The sequence below is a fragment of the Arachis hypogaea genome, chromosome 11, assembly GCF_003086295.3.
Source record: "Arachis hypogaea cultivar Tifrunner chromosome 11, arahy.Tifrunner.gnm2.J5K5, whole genome shotgun sequence".
In the NCBI taxonomy this organism is placed as follows: domain Eukaryota; kingdom Viridiplantae; phylum Streptophyta; class Magnoliopsida; order Fabales; family Fabaceae; genus Arachis; species Arachis hypogaea.
This window is the reverse complement of record NC_092046.1, coordinates 58,988,249-59,005,303: the sequence shown is the minus strand read 5'-3', so window position 1 is coordinate 59,005,303 and position 17,055 is coordinate 58,988,249. Positions and strand designations below refer to the sequence as shown.

General features: G+C 36.6%; 2 non-coding genes across 2 annotated transcripts; both read left to right on the top strand.

Moving 5' to 3' along the window:
* The first annotated feature begins 603 nt into the window (after window positions 1-603).
* LOC112724682 (small nucleolar RNA R71) lies at window positions 604-711 on the top strand. The gene has a single exon (XR_003163833.1). It is a non-coding gene; the product is annotated as a small nucleolar RNA R71 (small nucleolar RNA).
* Window positions 712-15,691: 14,980 nt separating this feature from the next.
* On the top strand, window positions 15,692-15,799 carry LOC112724313 (small nucleolar RNA R71). Its single transcript, XR_003163482.1, has one exon. It is a non-coding gene; the product is annotated as a small nucleolar RNA R71 (small nucleolar RNA).
* Window positions 15,800-17,055: the final 1,256 nt, after the last annotated feature.

Below are 17,055 nucleotides of genomic sequence, written 5' to 3'. Positions count from 1 at the left end.
AGTGGCCTTAGATAGATCAGAGACTATATTTGCTAAGCTAGATGGATTCTGCTCAGAATTCTCTGTCTGTTGCTAAGTGGATGATGGAAAAGGTTTGCTATTGCTAAACCTGTTTCTTCCACCATTATTAAAGCCTTGCTGAGGCTTTTGATCCTTCCATGAGAGATTTGGGTGATTTCTCCATGAGGGATTATAGGTGTTTCCATAGGGTTCACCCATGTAATTCACCTCTGCTATTGCAGGGTTCTCAGGATCATAAGCTTCTTCTTCAAAAGATGCCTCTTGAGTACTGTTGGATGCAGCTTGCATTCCATTCAGACTCTGAAAAATCATATTGACTTGCTGAGTCAATATTTTATTCTGAGCCAATATGGCATTCAGAGTATCAATTTCAAGAACTCCCTTCTTCATAGGCATCCCATTATTCACTGGATTCCTTTCAGAAGTGTACATGAACTGGTTATTAGCAACCATGTCGATGAGTTCCTGAGCTTCTGCAGGCGTTTTCTTTAGGTGAATGGATCCACCTGCAGAATGGTCCAGTGACATCTTTGATAGCTCAGACAGACCATCATAGAATATATCCAGGATGGTCCATTCTGAAAGCATGTCAGAAGGACACTTTTTGGTCAGTTCCTTGTATCTCTCCCAAGCTTCATAGAGGGATTCACCTTCCTTCTGTTTGAAGGTTTGAACATCCACTCTAAGCTTACTAAGCTTTTGAGGAGGAAAGAACTTAGCTAAGAAAGCCGTGACCAGCTTATCCCAAGAGTTCAGGCTATCTTTAGGTTGAGAGTCCAACCATACTCTAGCTCTGTCTCTTACAGCAAACTGGAGAAGCATAAGCCTGTAGACTTCGGGATCAACCTCATTGGTCTTAACAGTATCACAGATCTGCAAGAATTCAGTTAAGAACTGAAAAGGATCTTCGGATGGAAGTCCATGAAACTTGCAGTTCTGTTGCATCAGAGAAACTAATTGAGGTTTAAGCTCAAAATTGTTTGCTCCAATGGCAGGGATTGAGATGCTTCTTCCATGTAAATTGGAATTAGGTGCAGTGAAGTCACCAAGCATCCTCCTTGCATTATTTTCGGCCATTACTTCTTATTTTTCGAAAATTTTTGTCAGATTTTCTCCAGAGAGTTGTGCTTTAGCTTCCCTTAGCTTCCTCTTCAGAGTCCTTCCAGGTTCAGGATTAGCTTCAACAAGAATGTTCTTATCCTTGTTCTTGCTCATATGAAAAAGAAGAGAACAGAAAAGAAAATATGAAATCCTCTATGTCACAGTATAGAGATTCCTTTATGTGAGTAGAAGAAGAGAAGAATGTAATGTAAGGAAGAGAAGAGGAAAAACTCGAACATAGAGAGGAGAATGGGGTTCAAATTTTTGGGTGGAAGAGAAGTGTTAGTAGATGAATAAATAAATAGAAGGAGATGAGAGGTGAGAGAATTTCGAAAATTAATTAAAATAAAAATTAAAATTTAAAGTTAAATTTCGAAAATTAAAGTTTGAAATTAAATTAAAAATTAAAATTTAAAACAATTAGTTAATTAAAAAGAAATTTTGAAAAAGATGGAAGGGATTTTCGAAAATTAAAGGTAGAGAATTAGTTGGGAAGTTTTGAAAAAGATAAGATTGAAACAAAAAGATATGATTGATTGAAAAAGATTTGAAATTTGTTTTTTTGAAAAGGATATGATTGAAATTGAAAAAGATATGATTGAAATAAAAAGATAAGATTGATTGAAAAAGATTTGAAAATCAATTTTAAAAAGATAGAAAGTTAGAAAAGAAGTAAGAAAAGATTTTGAAATTGATTTTGAAAAAGATATGTTAAAAATTATTTTGAAAAAGATTTGATTTTGAAAATTAAAGTTGATTACTTGGCTAACAAGAAACTAAAAAGATATGATTCTAGAGTTTAAAGATTGAACCTTTCTTAATAGGCAAGTAACAACTTTGAAAAATTTTGAATCAAAACATTAAATGCTAATAAAATTTTTGAAGATTAAGAAATAAAATAAGAAAAAGATTTTGAAAATTAATTTGAATATTTTCGAAAAAAATAAAAAAGGTTTTGAAAAATTTTAAAAATAAATTCGAAAATATGAAAAAAAAATTGAAAAAGATTTGATTTTGAAAAAGATAAGATTTTTAAATTGAAAATTTGATTTGACTCATAAAAACAACTAGATTTTAAAATTTTTTGAAAAAGTCAACTCAAATTTTCGAATTTGATGAGAAGAAAAAGGGACAGATATTTTTTTTGATTTTTTGAATTTTAATAAGGAAAGAGAGAAAAACATAAAATTGACACAAAACATAAAAATTATGAATCAAAACAACTAATGCATGCAAGAACACTATGAATGTTAAGATGAACACCAAGAACACTTTGAATGTCAAGATGAACACCAAGAACTTATTTTTGAAAAATTTTCAAGAAAAGAAATCATGCAAGACACCAAACTTAAAGATTTTTAATTTTTAGACACTAGGAATTCAAGAATGCATATGAAAAACAAGAAAAGACACAAAACAAGAAAATATGAAGATCAAACAAGAAGACTGGCCAAGAACAACTTGAAGATCATGAAGAATGCAATGCATGAGATTTTCGAAAATAATTTTTTTAAAAATTAAAAAGATGCAATTGACACCAAACTTAAAACTTGACTCTAGACAAGAAACATCAAATTTTTGGTTTTTATGATTTTATTAAATTTTTTTTTTGTATTTTTTTTGAAAAATTAATTGGGAAAAACGAAAAAGATGAAAATTTTTTTTGTATTTTTTTCGAAAATAAGAAATAAAAAGCTTAAAATTAAAATAAAATTACCTAATCTGAGCAACAAGATGAACCGTCAGTTGTCCAAACTCGAACAATCCCCGGCAACGGCGCCAAAAACTTGGTGTGCGAAATCGTGATCATTGCTTCCTTGGTAACGGCGCTAAAAACTCAATACGCATGTTCATGATCTTAATTCTATTTCACAACTTCGTACAACTAACCAGCAAGTGCACTGGGTCGTCCAAGTAATAAACCTTACGTGAGTAACGGTCGATCCCACGGAGATTGTCGGCTTGAAGCAAGCTATGGTCACCTTGTAAATCTCAGTCAGGCGGATTCAACTGATTTTATGAATTGATGAGTAAAAGATAAATAAAATATAAAAATAGGATAGTGGTACTTATGTAATTCATTGGTGAGAATTTCTGATAAGCGTATAGAGATGCTTTCGTCCCTCTGAACCTCTGCTTTCCTGCTGTCTTCATCCAATCCTTCCTACTCCTTTCCATGGCAAGCTGTATGTTAGGCATCACCGTTGTCAATGGCCACCTGTCCTCTCAGTGAAAATGGTCCAATGCGCTGTCACTGCATGGCTAATCATCTGTCGGTTCTCGATCATACAGGAATAGGATCCATTGATCCTTTTGCGTCTGTCACTACGCCCAGCACTCGCGAGTTTGAAGCTCGTCACAGTCATTCAATCCCTGAATCCTACTCGGAATACCACAGACAAGGTTTAGACTTTCCAGATTCTCAAGAATGGTCATCCATGGGTTCTAACTTATACCACGAAGACACTAATAACTCGGACTCGGTCCCCTGTATTAGATATCCAAGAGATATCCATTCAATCTAAGGTAGAACGGAAGTGGTTGTCAGGCACGCGTTCATAAGTTGAGAATGATGATGACTGTCACGATCATCACATCCATCATATTGAGGTGCGAATGAAAATCTTAGAAGTAGAATAAGTTGAATTGAATAGAAAAACAGTAGTACTTTGCATTAATCTTTGAGGAACAGCAGAGCTCCACACCTTAATCTATGGTGTGTAGAAACTCTACCGTTGAAAATACACAAGTGATAAATGTTCAAGCATGGCCGAATGGCTAGCCCTCACAAAAGTCTAAGATAGCATAAAACTGATCAAAGATCTCAAGATAATAGTAAAAAGTCCTATTTATACTAAACTAGTTACTAGGGTTACAGAAATAAGTAAATGATGAAGAAATCCACTTCTGGGACCCACTTGGTGTGTGCTTGGGCTGAGCATTAAGCTTTACACGTGTAGAGGCTTCTCTTGGAGTTGAACGCCAGTTTGTTGCCTATTTCTGGCGTTGAACTCCACTTTGCAACCTGTTTCTGGCGTTTGACTCCAGAATGCAGCATGGAACTGGTGTTGAATGCCAGTTTACATCATCTATCCTTATTCAAAGTATGGACTATTATATATTGCTGGAAAGCCCTAGATGTCTACTTTCCAATGCAATTGAGATCGCAACATTTGGAGTTCTATAGCTCCAGAAAATCCACTTTGAGTGCAGGGAGGTCAGAATCCAACAGCATCTGCAGTCCTTCTTCAACCTCTGAATCTGATTTTTGCTCAAGTCCCTCAATTTCAGCCAAAAAATACCTGAAATTACAGAAAAACACACAAACTCATAGTAAAGTCAAGAAATGTGATTTTTATTTAAAAACTAATAAAATATACTAAAAACTAACTAAATCATACTAAAAACTATGTAAAAACAATGCCAAAAAGCGTATAAATTATCCGCTCATCAGTCTTCTTCGTCATCTTCCTTTAGAGCTTCTCAAATTTTAGCAAATAAGTGAGGAACATCCTCACCATGCTTCTTCTTTATTCAATCATATGGAGCTTTCTTGATGTCTCATTTTATTTTATTTTCTTCTAGTTTAATCCATCACTAACAACTCCTTTAACATCATCAAGCTAACCAAAGATCCAAGCTTAAGGAGGAAACTCGGCCAAGAGAGAGAGAGAAAGATAAGGATAATTTTTTTAGAGAGCTAACAAGCCAAAGTAAGGGTTAAGACTATATATGTTTGCTAATTGAATGAGATGGCTTGATGGTACCTTGATGATGATGATGTTATTACTATTTTTGAATGATGATGCATGATGTCGGGGCTGGAATATTTTATGAATATGTTTATAATGGATATGAATAAATGATGATGAACATGAATCATGATGATGACTAAAACATGCTTAAGCTCTTAAGACTAGGATGTAAGTTATCTATGGTAAGTAATAAAAGAAAGAAGTAAAAAAGAGATGCTCATGAAGTGTTAAGAAAGATTAAGAAAGTGAAAGAATTAATAGATGATGTATAAAGGGAATTAAAACATGAGAGATTAAGGGAGTTGCAAGAAAATTGATAAAATAGATTTTGCGGAATTATGCAGAAAAATCAATAATTTTGAAGAATTTCTTCTCTTAATCTAGGAGTGTAAATGACATCTAACCAATTTTAGATAAAACTTTAATGAGTCCAGTTTGATCCCTTAAAATTTCAATGATAAAACTTTAATGAGAGATAAGAATTTTTGAAACTGAACACTTTTATACAAAAAAATCATATTTGTTTTTCAAAACCAGTAACTTCCCATATGTATAAGTCTTAGTTCTGAATGAATTTTAGGATGAAACCAGTGGAAAACAAAAGATAGAGATGTATAGTATAACCGGTATGAATTTCAAGATAATCCAAGCTTTACAGAGAGAGTTATGAAACTTGAAAAGAGTACTGCTCGTTGTTCTACCAGAACAAAATTCTATAGAACAGTACCAACTTCCAATGTGCATAATTTCCAATTTTGGATGAGTTTGGAATTCAAATAAGTGGTAAATAAAAGCTTAAGGTGTCTAGTATATATTCAGTGTAATTTTTAAGTTAAATAGAGTTATTGAAAATAAAGTATGCAACTTAGAAAGAGCTAAGGTCACTGATTCTAGAAACTGAGTATTGTAGAGCCAAAACCAAAACCTGCAGAATTTAGGCAACAAAGTCAATAAATTCATTGAACTATTGCTCTCATTCTAGACATCCAATTTAAGTAAAACTTATTATTTTTTATAAAAATTTGATAATTCTATCTCATTGCCATTAAATTTTAGAATTATTAGAATTGTAAATTGGAAGATATGATTTTTGAAAGTTTAGCCGTTTTCTGCAGAAAACCAGTTTTTCAAATTTTATAATAGTAACTTCTAATTTGTATATCTTTTAATTCTGGATTATTTTTTACTTGAAACTTATGTCAAATGCAATATTGCGATGTCTTGAATGGTAAGTTCAAATTTCATATCAATCCACATTTTAGAGAATAAGTTATATAACTTGAAATGAGATGAGCTCACTGTTTTGGTAAAGCGGAACTACTTTAAATAAAACCATTTTCAAATCTGAATAACTCCTTCATTTAAAATGATATTATTCTGAAACTTGAAGCAAGTGAAACTTATAAGAGTCTAGTTGAGTCATACCAAATTTGAGGAGCATTGGATAAAATTGGATTTGTAGTGATTTTTGAAAAATTGTTGTTGCATGCTGCTTTATTTGGTTCTTCCTAAAATCAAGGAGTAACTTGAAAATTTTATATAAATTTTATTTTTAATCCAATTGCACAAGGACTAAAGCCAAAACATAGTTTTATGTCCCTAGATTACCTTTATGTAGAAAGATAGCTAGTATAGAGACATGTCGCGATGTATATCGACCTTGTAAGGAATCAAGGTTCCTTGAGGTTGGAACTTTAGTAAATTCACTATTTTCCTATAATTTATGAAGCTATAGTAATTGGATGAGGATGACCCACAGCTTGTTAGAAAATTTAGTCCAACACGATCGCGTGGACATAAAATTTGCGCGATTACGAATTTGTTTAGTATCTCTAAAGTAGGGGCAAAACTGAGACGACGGGCTTGCCTCTATAGTAACCAAACCTAACTAAGTAGGAATAATAATTTTACTAGTTGAATGCAAGAGCTTGAGCTCAAAGAGATTGAAGATAAATCCTCTTATGAGAGATATGAATAAGTAATTCTGTAAGAAACGAAAGTACCATGGAATATCTAAGATAAAAGACATAGTCTAAAAGACTATAGAACCAAGATAATGGAAAATAAGAAGAAAAAGAGATAGGAAGAGATAAACTTAAGCCCTAAGATGCTTTAAAACCCCACCAGAGAAAATGTACTGGCCGGGCAGAGAGATGCCGCTAGGAAAAATGTACTAACCAGGCAGTGAGATGTCCCCAGGAAAAATGTACTGGCCGGGTAAAGATATTATCTGGTAAGGAGGAGATATGCTCTAACAGAACCAGAAGCATGCCAAGAGATTATTTGATGAGGAGGATTTAGACTCCAATGGAACCAAAACCATGTTAAAAAATATTTGGTAACGAGGAGTTAGACTCTAACAGAAACAGAACTATGATAAAAGATTATCTGGTGAGGAAGAGCTAGGCTCCAACAGGACTAGAAGCATGTTAAAAGATTATCTGAAGAGAAAGAGCTTATACTCCAATGGAACTAGAACCATAATTTATGACGTTAGATCCCAGTATCCCAGAAATCACTAAAGAGGTGCATTTTTGCACAAGTACATTGTTGGAAACCATATAAGTTCTTACCCCTTTTTCCTCTATGTTTTTCCCACAGATGGAGGACCCCAACTTGATTGCAACTACTAGAGACATTTGTAGATATGCCAAAGGAGCATGTATTTGAGGACCTAAATAGGAACATCGAGATTCTATCGTCTGAGCCCTAAACCCGGATGTATGTAAAGAATGCAAGATCCTTTGAGTACCTGTTGTTGATAAACCCTAATTTTATGGTTTATCTTGTGTAGAATTTGGAGGGTTAGTTTTATCAATATTTTCCGTACTTATTCACATAAATTGCATGGTTTTGTGTCTCCTTCCTAATTTTGCTTCATGGTTGAAAACATGCTCTTTTGACCTTAAAAATGCTATATTTTAATCCTCTTCTATTACCATTCGATGCCGTGATGTGTTTGTTAAGTTGATTCAGGATCTACAGGGCAAGGGGTGCCTAGAAGATGGAAAGGAAGCATGCACAAGTGGAAGGAACATGAAGAATGGAGCTTTGGAGAATTGGTAGCGACGTGCACGCGTGGCCGATGCACATGCGTGGATACATGCAGCTGGGACCTGCGCGCAAAAGTTGACGCATTCGCGTGGCTGGGCAAAAATCTCACTGACGCGTACGCGTGCCTGACGCGTATGCGTGGCTCGCAAAATTCAGATGACGCACACGCGTGGCTGACGCGCACGCGTGACGCTCGGCATGTGACATCATTAATGTACTCATGGCTGGCGATTTCTGAGAGGCTCCAGGCCCAATTCCAACTTGATTCTGCATTTAAAAGACCCAGGAATTGAAAGGGGAAAAGGGGGATCAATCATACACACTTTACACACAATTTTAGCTAGTTTTTTGTTCTTGTTATTCTAGAGAGAGAAACCTTTACTTCTCTCTAGATCTAGTTTGATTTGATCTTCCCTTGTTGAAATTCTAAATTAGATCTTGTTAATTTTACTTTCAATTACTTAATTTGAGTTCTTTAGTTATAATTTTGTTTAGATCTTGTTTTGCATTTGTATTTTCTTGTTATTTTCCCTCTTTCTTCTCATTTTATGGACTTTTTGGATCTTGAATTTCTATTATTACATTGATATTTTCTATAATTAATAATGTTGTTTAAGTTGTTTTCCATTGATAATTGTTAGTGGGTACTTGTAATTCTCAATTAATTTACAATTTGAATATGTGTTTGATTATAGAGTAGTTTTCCTTACTCTTGGCCTAGGCTAAGGGAATTGGATAAACTTGAGTCATTGGGTCTAATTGATTTGGTGATTTGAGAACACAAGTGGTCAAATTGATACCCATTGACACCAATCTACTACTAAGTCAATTAGTAGTTGGATTGGGACTTATGAGTTGAAATTGATGATAAACCCTTATTTTAGGGTTTATTTTGTATAGAATTTGGGGAGTTTTATCAATATTCTATCATACTTATCCATATAAAATGCATAGTTTTGTGTCTCCTTCCAAATTTTGCTTGATGATTGAAAACATGCTTTTTAGCCCTTAAATATGCTATATTTTTATCTCCCTCTATTACCATTCGATGCCGTGATATGTCTGTGAAGTGATTTCAGAGTTTATAGGGGAAAAAATGGTCTAGAAGAGAGGAAGGAAGCATTCATAAGTGGAATGAGCATGAAAAATGGAACTTTGGAGCATTAGCATCGACACGCACGCATGGGAGCTTGGATTTGGGATTGGCGCTGGTGTGCGAAATCGTGATCATTGCTTCCTTGGTAACGGCGCTAAAAACTCAATACGCACGTTCATGATCTTAATTCTATTTTACAACTTCGTACAACTAACCAGCAAGTGCACTGGGTCGTCCAAGTAATAAATCTTACGTGAGTAAGGGTCGATCCCACGGAGATTGTTGGTATGAAGCAAGCTATGGTCACCTTGTAAATCTCAGTCAGGAGGATATTAAATGGTTATGGAGTTTTCGAATAATAATAATAATTAAACAGAAAATAAAGATAGAGATACTTATGTAATTCATTAGTGAGAATTTCAGATAAGTGTATAGAGATGCTTTCGTTCCTCTGAACCTCTGCTTTCCTGCTGTCTTCATCCAATCCTTCCTACTCCCTTCCATGGCAAGCTTTGTGTAGGGCATCACCATTGTCAATGGCTACTTCCCATCCTCTCTGTGAAAATGGTCCGATGCGCTGTCACTGCATGGCTAATCATCTGGAGGTTCTCGATCATACTGGAATAGGATTCACCCTCCTTTTGCGTCTGTCAGTACGCCCAGTACTCGCGAGTTTGAAGTTCGTCACAGCCATCCCTTCCCAGATCCTACTCGGAATACCACAGACAAGGTTTAGACTTTTCGGATCTCAGGAATGGCCATCCATGGGTTCTAACTTATACCACAAAGATTCTAATATCTCGGACTCGGTCCTCTGTATTAGATATCCAAGAGATACTCATTCTAGCTTGTTTGCATGGAGAACGGAAGTGTTTGTCAGGCACGCGTTCATAGGTTAGAATGATGATGAGCGTCACATAATCATCACATTCATCATGTTCTTGGGTGCGAATGGATATCTTAGAATAGGAATAAGCTTGAATTGAATAGAAAAACAGTAGTACTTTGTATTAATTCATGAGGAACAGCAGAGCTCCACACCTTAATCTATGGAGTGTAGAAACTCTACCGTTGAAAATACATAAGTGATAATCGTTCAGGCATGGCCGAATGGCCAGCCCCCAAGAAAGTCTAAGATAGCATAAAACTAATCAAAGATGATCCGAAGATGTAAAATACAATAGTAAAAAGTCCTATTTATACTAGACTAGCTACTAGGGTTTACAGAAGTAAGTAATTGATGTAGAAATCCACTTCCGGGGCCCACTTGGTGTGTGCTTGGGCTGAGCATAAAGCTTTCACATGGAGAGGTCAATTTTGGAGTTGAACGCCAGTTTGTAACGTGTTTCTGGCGTTGAACTCCACTTTGCAACTTGTTTCTGGTGCTGAACGCCAGACTGCAACATGGAACTGGCGTTCAATGCCAGTTTGTGTCATCTAAACTCGGGCAAAGTATAGACTATTATATATTGCTGGAAGTCCCTGGATGTCTACTTTCCAACGCAATTAGAAGCGCGCCATTTGGAGTTCTGTCGCTCCAGAAATTCAACTTTGAGTGTAGGGAGGTCAGAATCCAACAGCATCTGCAGTCCTTCTTCAACCTCTGAATCTGATTTTTGCTCAGGTCCCTCAATTTCAGCCAGAAAATATCTGAAATCACAGAAAAACACACAAACTCATAGTAAAGTCCAGAAATGTGATTTTTAATTAAAAACTAATAAAAATATACTAAAAACTAACCAAATCATACTAAAAACTATGTAAAAACAATGCCAAAAAGCGTATAAATTATCCGCTCATCACAACACTAAACTTAAATTGTTGCTTCTCCCCAAGCAACTGAGAATTAAATAGAATAAAAAGAAGAGAATATACTATAAATTCCAAACTATCAATGAAACTTAGCTCCAATCAGATGAGCGGGACTTGTAGCTTTTTGCCTCTTGAATAGTTTTGGTATCTCACTTTATCCATTGAAGTTCGGAATGATTGGCATCTATAGGAACTCGGAGTTCAGATAGTGTTAATGATTCTCCTAGTTCAGTATGTTGATTCTTGAACACAGCTACTTTATGAGTCTTGGCCGTGGCCCTAAGCACTTTGTTTTCCAGTATTACCACCGGATACATAAATGCGACAGACACATAACTGGGTGAACCTTTTCAGATTGTGACTCAGCTTTGCTAAAGTCCCCAATTAGAGGTGTCCAGGGTTCTTAAGCACACTCTTATTTTTGCTTTGGACCTTGACTTTAACCGCTCAGTCTCAAGTTTTCACTTGACACTTTCACGCCACAAGCACATGGTTAGGGACAGCTTGGTTTAGCCGCTTAGGCCAGGATTTTATTCCTTTAGGCCCTCCTATCCACTGATGCTCAAAGCCTTGGATCCTTTTTATTACCCTTGCATTTTGGTTTTAAGGGCTATTGGCTTTTTCTGCTTGCTTTTTCTTTCTTTTTCTCTCTTTTTTTTTCTTTTTTTTTTCTACAAGCTTTTGTATTCACTACTTTTTCTTGCTTCAAGAATCATTTTTATGATTTTTAAGATTATCAAATAACATGTCTCCTTGTCATCATTCTTTCAAGAGCCAACATATTTAACATTCTTAAACATCAATTTCAAAAGACATATGCACTGTTCAAGCATTCATTCAGAAAACAAAAAGTATTGTCACCACATCAAAATAATTAAACTAGTTTCAAGGATGAATTCGAAACCATGTACTTCTTGTTCTTTTGTAATTAAAATATTTTTCATTCAAGAGAGGTGATGGATTCATATTCATAACTTTAAGGCATAGACACTTAAATACTAATGATCATGTAATAAGACACAAACATAGATAAACATTTAACATAAAAAACGAAAAACAGAAAATTTTAAGAACAAGGAATGAGTCTACCTTAGTGATGGTGGTGTTTCCTTCTTGAGGAACCAATGATGTCCTTGAGCTCTCCTATGTCTCTTCCTTGTCTTTGTTGCTCCTCCCTCATTGCTCTTTGATCTTCTCTAATTTCATGAAGGATGATGGAGTGCTCTTGATGTTCCACCCTTAGTTATCCCATGTTGGAACTTAATTCTCCTAGGGAGGTGTTGATTTGCTCCCAAAAATTATGTGCAGGAAGGTGCATCCCTTGAGGCATCTCAAGGATTTCTTGGTGATGAGCTTCTTCATGCGTCCCTTGAGATCCATGAATAGGCTCTCTTAGTGATGGGCTTGTCCTCATCAATGAGGATATCTCCCTCTATGTCAATCCCAGCCGAATTGCATAGATGGCAGATGAGGTGAGGAAATGCTAACCTTGCCATAGTGGAGGACTTGTCAGCCACCTTGTAGAGTTCTTGAGGTATAATCTCATGAACCTCCACTTCCTCCCCAATCATGATACTGTGGATCATGATAGCCCGGTCTACAGTAATGTCAGACCGGTTGCTAGTGGGAATGATTGAGCGTTGAATGAACTCCAACCATCCTCTAGCTACAGGCTTAAGGACCAGTCTTCTCAGTTGAACCGGTTTGCCTTTTGAGTCAATCTTCCATTGAGCTCCTTCCACACATATGTCCATGAGGACTTGGTCCAACCTTTGATCAAAGTTGACTCTTCTTGTGTAGGGGCGTGCGTTCTCTTCCATGATTAGCAAGTTGAACGCCAGCCTTACATTTTCCGGACTGAAATCTAAGTAGTTCCCCCGAACCATGGTGAGCCAAGGCTTTGGATTCGGGTTCACACTTTGATCATGGTTCCTAGTGATCCATGCGTTTGCATAGAACTCTTGAACCATTAGGATTCCGACTTGTTGAATGGGGTTGGTTAGGATTTCCCAACCTCTTCTTTGGATCTCATGTCGGATCTCCTGATACTAATTTTTCTTGAGTTTGAAAGGGACCTCGGTGATCACCTTCTTCTTGGGCACAACATCATAGAAGTGGTCTTGATGGGCTTTGGAGATGAATCTCTCCATCTTCCATGACTCGGAGGTGGAAGCTTTTGTCTTCCCTTTCCCTTTTCTAGAGGTTTCTCCGGTCTTAGGTGCCATCAATGGTAATGGAAAAACAAAAAACTTATACTTTTACCACACCAAACTTAGAATATTACTTGCCCTCGAGCAAGAGAAGAAAGAAAAGAAGTAAAAGAAGAGAAAATATGGAGGAGAGTGAGGGGGATGTATTCGGCCAAGGTATAGAAGGTAGGGTTGTGTTGTGTGAAAATGAAGGATGGATAGAGGGGTTTATATAGTAAGGGGGGAGGGAGTAGGTTCGGCCATATTGGGTGGGTTTGGGTGGGAAAGTGATTTTGAATTTTGAAGGTAGGTGGGGTTTATGGGGAAGAGTGGATGGATGTGAGTGGTGGTAGGTGGTAATAGGGAAGAGAGATTGAGGTGATTGGTGAAGGGTTTTGGGGAAGGGTGTTTATTGGGAAGAGAGGATGAATGTTGAGAAGAGGGAAGAATATGAGTGGAGGTAGGTGGGGATCCTGTGGGGTCCACAGATCCTGAGGTGTCAAAGATTTGCATCCCTGCACCAATTAGGCATGTAAAATGCCTTTGCATGCAATTCTGGCATTTAAACGCTGAATTGATGCTTGTTCTGGGCGTTCAACACCCAGATGCAGCATGTTTCTGGCGTTGAACGCCAATTCTATGCTTGTTTCTGGCGTTCAGCGCCAGCTCTTCTCAGGGTGCATTCCTGACGTTTGAACGCCAGGATGTTGCTTGTTTCTGGCATTCAACGCCAGATCCATGCTCTGTTCTGGCGTTGAACGCCAGCCAGATGCTCCTTACTGGCGTTTAAACGCCAGTAAGTCCTTCCTCCAGGGTGTGATTTTTCTTCTGCTATTTTTTATTCTGTTTTTAATTTTTGTATTTATTTTGTGACTCCACATGATCATGAACCTAATAAAATATAAAAGAACAATAAAAATAAAAATAAAATTAGATAAATAAAAATTAGGTTGCCTCCCAACAAGCGCTTCTTTAATGTCACTAGCTTGACAGTGGGCTCTCACGGAGCCACACAGGTGATCAGGTCAATTTAATAGACTCCCAACACCAAACTTATTGTTTGGATATGGGAGTTCAACACCAAACTTAGAGTTTGGCTGAGGCCTCCCAACACCAAGCTTAGAGTTTGACTGTGGGGGCTTTAGTTGACTCTGTACTGAGAGAAGCTTCTCATGCTTTCTCTCCATGGTTACAGAAGAGGAGATCCTTGAGTTTTAAACATAAGGTTGTCCTCATTCAGTTGAAGGACCAACTCTCCTCTGTCTACATCAATCACAGGTCTTGCTGTGGCTAGGAAGGGTCTTCCAAGGATGATGGATTCATCCTCATCCTTTCCAGTGTCTAGGATTATAAAATCAGCAGGGATGTAAAGGCCTTCAACCTTTACTAGCACGTCCTCTACTAGTCCATAAGCCATTGTCATAGATTTGTCCGCCATCTCTAATGAGAAATTGGCAGCCTGTACCTCAAGGATTTCTAGTTTCTCCATTACAGAGAGTGGCATGAGATTTATCCCTGACCCAAGGTCACATAGAGCCTTCTCAAAGGTCATGGTGCCTATGGTACAAGGTATTAAGAACTTTCCAGGATCCTGTTTCTTCTGAGGTAATGTCAATTGATCCAGATCATTCAGTTCATTGATGAGCAAGGGAGGTTCATCTTCCCAAGTCTCATTGCCAAATAATTTGGCATTCAGCTTCATGATTGCACCAAGGTACTTGGCAACTTGCTCTTCAGTAACATCCTCCTTCTCTTCATAAGAAGAATACTCATCAGAGCTCATGAAGGGCATAGGGAGGTTCATTGGAATCCCTATGGTCTCTAGATGAGCCTCAGATTCCTTTGGTTCCTCAGAGGGAAACTCCTTGTTGATCACTGGACGTCCCAGGAGGTCTTCCTCACTGGGATTCACGTCCTCTTCCTCTTTTGTGGGTTCGGCCATGATTGATATATCAATGGCCTTGCACTCTCTCTTTGGATTCTCTTCTGTATTGCTTGGGAGAGTACTAGGAGGTGTTTCAGTGATTTTCTTACTCAGTTGGCCCACTTGTGTCTCCAAATTTCTTATGGAGGACCTTGTTTCACTCTTGAAACTTAGAGTAGCCTTGGACAGATCAGAGACTAAGTTTGCTAAATTAGAGGTATTTTGTTCAGTGTTCTCTATCTGTTGCTGAGAAGATGGTGGAAAAGGCTTGCTATTGCTAAACCTGTTTCTTCCACCATTATTTTGGATGATTTCTCCATGAGGGATTATAGGTGTTTCCATAAGGTTCACCCATGTAATTCACCTCTGCTATTGTAAGGTTCTCGGGATCATAAGCTTCTTCCTTAGAAGATGCTTCTTGAGTACTGTTGGATGATTCCTTCAATCCATTCAGACTCTGAGAGATCATATTGACTTGCTGAGTCAATATTTTATTTTGAGCCAATATGGCATTCAGAGTATCAATTTCAAGAACTCCCTTCTTCTGAGGCGTCCCATTATTTACGGAATTTCTCTCAGAAGTATACATGAATTGATTATTTACAACCATGTCAATAAGTTCTTGAGCTTCTGCAGGAATTTTCTTTAGGTGAATGGATCCACCTGCAGAATGGTCCAGTGACATCTTGGAGAACTCAGATAGACCATAATAGAATATATCCAGAATGGTCCATTCTAAAAGCATGTCAGGAGGACACCTTTTGGTCATCTGCTTGTATCTTTCCCAAGCTTCATAGAGGGATTCACCATCTTTTTACTTGAAGGTCTAAACATCCACTCTAAGCTTGCTCAGCTTTTGAGGAGGAAAGAACTTAGCCAAGAAGGCCGTGACCAGCTTATCCCAAGAGTTCAGGCTATCTTTAGGTTGTGAGTCCAACCATGTTCTAGCTCTGTCTCTTACAGCAAAAGGGAAAAGCATGAGCCTGTAGACTTCAGGATCTACTCCATTAGTCTTAACAGTCTCACAGATCTGTAGGAACTCAGTTAAAAACTGATAGGGATCTTCTGATGGAAGTCCATGGAATTTGCAGTTCTGTTGCATTAGAGCAACTAATTGAGGTTTCAGCTCAAAATTGTTTGCTCCAATGGTGGGGATTGAGATGCTTCTTCCATCAAACTTGGAAGTAGGTGTAGTATAATCACCAAGTATCCTTCTTGCATTATTATTATTTTTGGCTGCCATCTCCTCTTCCTGTTCAAAAATTTCTGTAAAGTTGTCTCTGGATTGTTGTATTTTAGCTTCTCTTAGTTTCCTTTTTCGAGTCCTTTCAGGTTCAGGGTCTGCTTCAACAAGAATGTTCTTGTCCTTGCTCCTGCTCATATGAAAAAGGAGGGAACAGAAAATAATAATAGGGATCCTTTTTACCACAGTATAGAGGTTCCCTTGTGTGAGTAGAAGAAAAGAAGAATAAGAATGAAGAAGAGAAGAATTCGAACTCAGAGGAGAAGAAGGGGTTCGAATTTTGGGTGAGGGGAAGTGTTAGTAGATGAATAAATAAATAGAAGGAGATTAGAGATGAGAGAAGAATTCGAAAATTAATTAAAATAAAAAATAAAATTTAAAGTTAAATTTCGAAAATTAAGTTTGAAATTAAATTAAATTAAAATTAAAACAATTAGTTAATTAAAAAGAAAATTTGAAAAAGAAGGAAGGGATTTTCGAAAATTAGAGAGATAGATTTAATTAGGTAGTTTTGAAAAAGATAAGAAACAAACAAAAAGTCAATTAGTTAGTTGAAAAAGATTTGAAAATCAATTTTTGAAAAGATAAGAAGATAAGAAGTTAGAAGAGATATTTTAAAATAAAATTTTTTTGAAAAAGATAAGATTTAAAAAGATATGATAGAAATTTATTTTGAAAATAGATATGATTAAAAAGATATGATTGAAAAGATATTAAGAAGATTTGAAAATTAAATTTGAAAAGATAAGAAGTTAGAAAAAGATTTTGGAATCAAATTTTGAAAATATATGATTGAAAGAGATTTGTTTGAAAAAGATTTGAAATTTTAAAATCAAAATTAATGAATTGACTCACAAGTA